Genomic DNA, 7,880 nt, shown 5'->3' with positions numbered 1-7,880 from the left:
GAACCATCCATATGATGTCGAATGTGAACTTTTATATTTTGTCAAAAAAAAGCAGAGAAATAACACTACTGGAAATAATGGAAATCAACAAACACATGACACAGAATGTCAGCGAAGTACTAAACGATCCTACTCACTTTCCATTTTCTCCCTTGTTAAATTAAGTTTTCGTTCCAAATACTAGATTCAAGCTGCAAATTTATTTCATTTCTCATCATTTGTTACAAATATACTCCACACAAAAACTTTCTTTGTTTTCCCCGCTTTTCTAGTTAATGTAATTATTGTAATATTTATCTTAGGTATACTATGTAAACACTTCGTCATTTTTGTATTTTCTGTACAAATAATATCCGTGTAAGTCGCACATCACGTTTATCTGTGTTTGCGACATTCAGTTGTCACCTGAAGATAGCCTGAGGAGCCGAAAGCTGGTTCGTGAGCAAACAAATACAATTTTACAGAACATCAGCAAGTGTTTTCAAAAATGGTTCAAATGGTTCTGAGCACTATGGGACTTAACATCTATGGTCATCAGTCCCCTAGAACTTAGAACTACTTAAACCTAACTAACCTAAGGACATCACACAACACCCAGTCATCACGAGGGCAAGTGTTTTCCTCTTTAATATAAATAAATATCTCACGTGCGATGCAAGCCACTGTGGCTCGGCGACTTACTTGGCGATACGATGCTTATTTATTCACGCAGATAGTCAGTGAGGTTCACACGGCTAAACAAATTTCCCTCTCTATTATCTTTTAGATGTATTCCAATCTCTTCCCTACAGTTTTTACCGTCAACAGTCCCCTCATGTATTATGGAAGCCATTCCGTGATGTTTTAACGTGTGTCCTATCATCTGTCCTTCCCTGATGTCATTCGTTTCCACATGTTCTTCTCCTCGCCAAGTCTGCTGAGGAGCTGCTCATTTCTTCTCTTATCTAGATGCTAGAAAACCATTTTTATGTCAACCGCTGGATTCACAGGTTTTTATGCAGGTGAACTTTATTAAATCATGTAGCAAATTGCTGGCCATTTTCGGCCTCTGGCTATTCTCAAATGCAGCTGCTTCGATGAAATGCCGCTCATTATACAAGGTGCTACCGTGTTGTTACAAACTTTCATGGTTGATGAAGAAGGGTATGTGTATCAGTTTGAGGTAAGGGATCCTGTTCCAGAAACGATCGAGTCGAAAATTATAAGAGAAAGTCGTTCTGATGCATCTATACTAGAATATTCTGAGCAGCCAGAACATTATTACCACCTACCTATTTGGGAGGGTGTCGAGACCCACGTCCGGCCATCCTGATTTAAGTTCTCCAACGAATGATGTAAGTACAACGCCAGTTGAAATCTGTGTTTAACAGGATCGGAAAGGTAGGTTACGATTCAGGAGCCGCAACAACATATAATCGGCTAACGACCACTAAACTCCTTCGCAACGATGATGATGTTTGGTTTGTGGGGCGCTCAACTGAGCGGTCATCAGCACCTGTACAAAGTCCCAATTGTTACATAGTCCAACTTTTTCTCAGTCCACTCTAGCCACTGAAACAGATGATGATGATGATGATGATGAAATGAAGAGGACAACACAAGCAACCAGTCCCCAGGCAGAGAAAAAATCCTCAACCCGGCCGGGAATCGAACCCGGGACCCCGTGATCCAGAGGCAGCATTACCAGCCACTTTTTTTTTTCTTTTTCGGTGTTGTTGGGTTTGGTCTGGGCGGACGTCACAAGACATCCGTTCAAGTTGACCGTTGATTCCTTGACTCAGTTTTTTTATTACAAGAGCACGCAGCCCTCCGACCGAACACGCTGAGCTACCGTGCCGGCATCCACTAGACCATGAGCTGCGGACTTTCTTCGGTACGCAGTTAATCCCCAAACGCGCCCAATACAGCCGGCGCCGACCGGAACGGACATTTTCATAGCAACAGAGGTTGCCTCTCGTGTCCACTATTAACCACACGCCGTTGCTAACTGCTTCTCACTCCGCACATTCGCTCGGCCGATCCTCTCTCGTGCGAGCCACCCCGCGACCGCATCACGAGCGAAGAAAAGGTACGATCTCTGGAAGAGAATCGATAGGACGAAAGCCGACACAGCTCATCACCGCAGCGCTCCAGTGTGTTCGCATTCTGGTCACAGTGTTGCTAAGGTATTCTTTAGGTAGGGCGTTGTTGCCTGTGAACGTGCAGTAGTACGTCTCTGCAACGCATTTCACATGTAATCTCATATGGCAAGAGATGGTAACACGTAATGCAGCCAGGAACATTGTCGAATACGACTGTTTTGCTGGTTCAAGTGTTGTGGTGTGGGTTCGCATGTGCTGCATGGTATAATGAGCCCCACATCCGTGAACACGATATACCCAATAGTTAATGTTGTTTTAACATTATAGTCCTTCTCCACGTGCACCTTTTCAGGGGTGCATTCGACCCTAACTTCGTATTTCCGGATGACAATGCCCGACAGAATAGAAATGCGCAGGTGGAGGAGCTCATGGCAGACTACATTCAACAAATGGACCAGTCTTTCTTTTTCTCCTCGACTTAAATACCACCGAGCACGTGTGGGTTGCGTTTGGGAGACGTGCTGCAGCACGATCACGTCCACCAACGACCATCCAGCCGCTGTGGCCGAGCGGTTCTAGGCGCTTCAGTCCGGAACCGCGCTGCTGCTACGGTCGCAGGTTCTAATCCTGCCTCGGGCATGGGTGTGTGTGATGTCCTTAGGTTTAAGTAGTTCTAAGTCTAGGTGACTGATGACCTCAGATGTTAAGTCCCAGTGCTCAGCTCCATTTGAACTATTTTGAAGTCGCCAGCCGCGCTGGTGAAGGAATAGAACGTCCTGCCAGAAGAACTCCTCAGCAACCTTGTGGCCTGCATGGAAGCACATTGCGGAGCCCTCATTGCCGTCCTTCGTGATCACACACCCTTTGGCGAACCACGTACTGCCTTTTGTAATGTCGTGCGGGCCATCATAAATCGCAGTAACCTCAGTGAAATAGCTGTCTCTTAATAAGCCATTTCTGTTCGCCTCATTACGTATTTCTTCCCTGTCTTCCAGTTACCTTCTCTACTACACTATAGCAGTTCTTTCGACGTACGGTCCAAGTTTCATAGAGCTATGTTACTTGGGAGTAGCACATCATGCGAAAGTTACTTTCGTCCTCATGTTTTACACACCAGTGTAGTTTCAGTCGGTTTAGTTGGTCTAAATGGTTCAAATGGCTCTGAGCACTGTGGTACTTAACATCTGAGGTCATCAGTCCCCTAGAACTTAGAAATACTTTAACCTAACTAACCTAAGGACATCACACACATCCATGCCCGAGGATGATTCGAACCTGCGACCGTAGCGGTCGCGCGGTTCCAAACTGAAGCGCCTACAACCGCTCGGCCACAGCGGCCGGCTTAGTTGGTCTAAAAAGGAAGTAAAATCAGTATCTGCTTATCAGTAAGTAAATAACGATGAAATGTGTATGAGGCTTGCAATGTGATCTAAACACCTGACCCGGGTGGCAGAAATGTCGTGTTTACGCCCAAGAAACACGGAGGGGAGGCGGTAACACAGCCCAGTAGCCTGACAAGTGGGGCGCTCGCAATTTATATTTCTACAGCATGAGATTTTCACTCAGCAGCGGAGTGTGCGCTGATATGCAACTTCCTGGCAGATTAAAACTGCGTGCAGGGCCGAGACTCGAACTCGGGACCTTTGCCTTTCGCGGGCAAGTGCTCTACCATTTGAGCTACCCAAGCACGACTCACGATCCGTCTTCACAGCTTCAATTCTGCCAGTACCTTGACTCCTACCTTCCAAACTTCACAGAAGCTCTTCTGCGAACCTTGCAGAGCTAGCACTCCTGGAAGAAAGGATATTGCGGGCGATGGAAGAGCACTTGTCCGCGAAAGGCAAAGGTCCCGAGTTCGAGTCTCGGTCCGGCACACAGTTTTAATCTGCCAGGAAGCTTTATATTGATACATGCTGATTCCGTTATGATGTTACAATCTTTCAGGGATCATAAAGAGTGGCAAATACATTAATTTGAGGTAAAGAACCCTGGACCGCAAACGACTGAGTCGAAAGGTATGATCGTAAATCGTTCAGATACCTCTGACAGTAGAATACACCTACCTGTACCGTTATTGCTACGGTTATACGGGTAGGCAACTTTCATTATGAGGTAGTATGGAGCAAAATAAGAAAAGTTCAGTGAACGTAGACTCTATATTGCACACCTTGAGAGCTACAGGCAGCTGTTCAGCAGATGCGTTTGACAGTAGCGAAAATGAGCAAGTGCTCGTAGCTCTTGTTGTTGTTGTTGTTGTTGTTGTTGTGGTCTTGAGTCCTGAGACTGGTTTGATGCAGCTCTCTTTTAAGGTATGCATTTCAGAGCCCATGTCTGCTAAACACGTGCTTTTCTTGTTTTCGTCCGTACTATGTAAAGCTGCCTACCCTACAATCTTAACAACAGTACCGGTACATATGCTGATCAACCAGAACATAATGACCACCGATCCACTATCGATATAAACCTGTCCAGGCGATAGCAGCGTCACCTGACGAGGAATGACTGCTAGTCAGACATACCCATGGTGCCTGTAGTAGCAGTGAGCGTGCTGTCCGTGTATAGAATGGGGAAGGCGTGCGAACTGTCCGAGTTTGATCGAGTTAGGTTCTGTACTACACTACAACAGCTCTATCTGTGTATGGTCCAAGTTTCATAGAGCTAAATTACTCGGCAGTGACACATCATGCGAAAGTTCTTTCCGTCCTTATGTTTTGGGCATCAGTGTATTAAAGGACACATGTTTTCTAAAAAAATTATTTCCAAATTATGGGTATTATCTACAGCATAAACAGTATTTAACTAGTGATTAAGGATTATTAAACGCTGTGTCTTATTTATTAACAAGACCCTAGATTACTGTATGTGCTGAGCACTTTCGAATTCGTAATGTAGCACTCTGCGCTAATACATTTTCAGGCCACTACAATCAAGTTACTTACTATGAACTGACTGGTATCCTTGAGGAAAAATAACCCTTGGTAAAAATTGCTGTTTTGAAGAGCGCGCCGCAGCGCGTAATGTGAAGCAGTCACCCTCCGTTTCTGGCGGTGGCGCCGCTGTGGCAATCGCAGCTTTGGTGTCTCCCTCTAGTGGGAAAGGGGAAAGGTTGCCTGTTCATCGTGCATTTAAGGGACGCTATAAGCTCGCCAGTCGGTCATTCTGGATCAGTCTCTCTTCCGCAGCTTGCTAGTCTGTCTCTCGTCCGCATTTGTGAGGCAGTTAGTATCTGTCTGTCGTCCGGAGTGCTAGTATGTCTTTCGTTCGGATCAACCTTTAAAGCGGCAAAATGAGAGCCTTTCCTCTCCGCCAGTAAGAGAACTCAGCGAGTTGTCGCCCGGTCGGGGATTAGTTCCTGCATCTGAGCCTGCGCGTTAGCCCGCCAGTCTGCTCGAGTTTTCTCAGGCAATGGTCATTGGCGGTTCGATCGATCACTGAGACACAAGATGACTTGTCCGTCTTGAGCATCAGCGCATGCGAGGTCGCCACGTGAGTCCAGTGGGCCGCGCCGTATAGCGAGGGGTAGTGTCTTCGCGGTCGACACGAGTGTAACAGGAGTCAACCCACGACATCGGTCTGGCAGGTGCGAGCAGCGACGCCGTGAGACGGGATGTCATAGTCGTTACTGACCGAGCACTAGCTCAATTGGTCCACGATGAGAGCGGCAAATCAGTTGTGACCTTGTTGTAGTCACTTCTCTAAAACGCTCTGACACTAGCCTGGACTTTGATTCGAAACCTGCTCCTCGCAAGTGCTCCACACCACTGGGCCACCTCGCTGTACAGGATGAAAATTATTGAAACCGACAAATTTTGGAAGCTTGCACGGCATACTAAAACAAATGGAAAAGAAAGGAGCGTATGGCATCGTTGGCCGGGAGGCCCCTATTCGGGGAAGTTCGGCGGCCAAGTGTATGTCTTATTTCATTCGACGCCGCATTGCAATACTTGTGCGCCGGTGATGAGGATAAAATGATGATGTGGACAACACAACACCCAGTCCCCGAACGGAGCAAATCTCCAACCCAGCCGGAATTCGAACCCGGGCCCGCTTGCATAGGAGGCGAGCACGTTACCACCCAACTAAGCAGGAGGACACTGAAACAAATATTTTCCTCTAACGCCATACTTTCCTGTGAGGATTTTTTCAAAGCGGTAGGGGGAGCTTTCTCAGGTTGAAAATTAATTAAACTAATAAACTCTGGGAGGTTGCATGGGGCAACGAAAACATTTTTTTAATGTATTTTTCTCTGAGGTCAAAAAGTAACAAAAACAAGTTTTAATTCTTTACTGCCAAGAGACAACAACATTAACCCGACACAGTTACTTCAGTTACAGGAGAGATTCAAAAATGCCCGCACTGAGTTGTAAAAGAGGTTACACCTGTGGGTCATGTTCAGTCTAACGTGGTCAGTGACTGCTGCTGCTACTATCTGGGCAACCAGATCCTCTTCTGATTCAATACTGGTTTTGCAAAAAAAGGTTCCAAAACTCAATGTCCAGAAGGCTCAAATCAGGGAATCGAGTAGGCCGTGGTACAGGACCACTGCTGACAATCCTGCACTGGCTTGTAGCGGACGGTACGTCATCGAGCAATTCTGGCAATGCTCTGGCGAGGAAATTGTAATACCCCTGTCATTTAATGGCCTATGTAGAAAATGTGGCGCAGTTAAACAGTCACCGATAACACCTGCCACACATTCCCGTAGAACCGCAACTAGCCGGACGCTGTGGCCGAGCGGTTCTAGGGGCTTCAGTCCGGAACCGCGCTGCTGCTACGGTCGCGGGTTAGAATCCTGCCTCGGGTATGGACGTGTGTGGTGTCCTTAGGTTAGTTAGCTTTAAGTTGTTCTAAGTTCTACGGGACTGATGACCTCAGATGTTAAGTCCTATAGTGATTAGAGCCATTTGAACCATTTGAAGACCCGCAACTGATGATCGCGAGTTAATGTGCCAGAGCCGATTAACCTCATTGAAAACATGCGAATGTGTATGTTGAATACCCCATCACGCCGGAACGTTGCTTCATCTGTAAACAGCACAAAGGGTAGGATGGAGCTGACTCTGTTCTGGGCACCACTGCGAAAACTGTGCTTTGAGTGGATAATAATTTTGTTCCAGGTTGTGTACACGCTGTAAGTGAAATCGATTAACAAGTGCTCATGAAGGAAGTTTGCTATCGTCTGCTTCGTCCCCACGTTACGCGCAACTGCACGAGCACTGAGAGCGATTACGCCTTCTGCCGGATTAAAAAATACTCATAGGTAATTATGACATTAGAGAGAAATGTTTGTTTTGGTATCCCGTACAATCTCCCATAGTTTGTCGGTTTAAATAATTTTCACCCCATATAGCGATCACCGACAGCAGCTACCGTTTCACTCTTTTTGACTGTACATTATAATAACGCACTACCATCTGCTGTTGTCATATAGCAATGCCAATCTTATTAACATACGAGCTTCTTGAACAATTTCGAAAGGCAAACCGTAGTCTTTTACTACGAAAATCAAGGACATAGCACACAGTTACGAACAATTTCGATCTACTCACTCTGAACAGTAAATACAAAAAAAGTTCCACTCGCACTGTTGCCTTTCGATTGCTCAGACATTTCAGAAAAATAGATGGGTAAGGTCATAAATCAGCGGTATCGTAAAAAATAATTCCAGAGCGCGATCCATCACACAGTGACTTATTCCACCTAAGAAACTCTAAAATATTTCTTCTTTTTCTTACAATCCTGCGAAATGGCATTTCAGCCCCGTATCTGTACAGTACATCACATGAAGATGCAGCGTTC

Source organism: Schistocerca piceifrons, chromosome 6 (assembly GCF_021461385.2).
Source record: "Schistocerca piceifrons isolate TAMUIC-IGC-003096 chromosome 6, iqSchPice1.1, whole genome shotgun sequence".
Lineage (NCBI taxonomy): Eukaryota > Metazoa > Arthropoda > Insecta > Orthoptera > Acrididae > Schistocerca > Schistocerca piceifrons.
The sequence above is the reverse complement of the archived record's forward strand: the minus strand, read 5'-3'. Positions refer to the sequence as shown.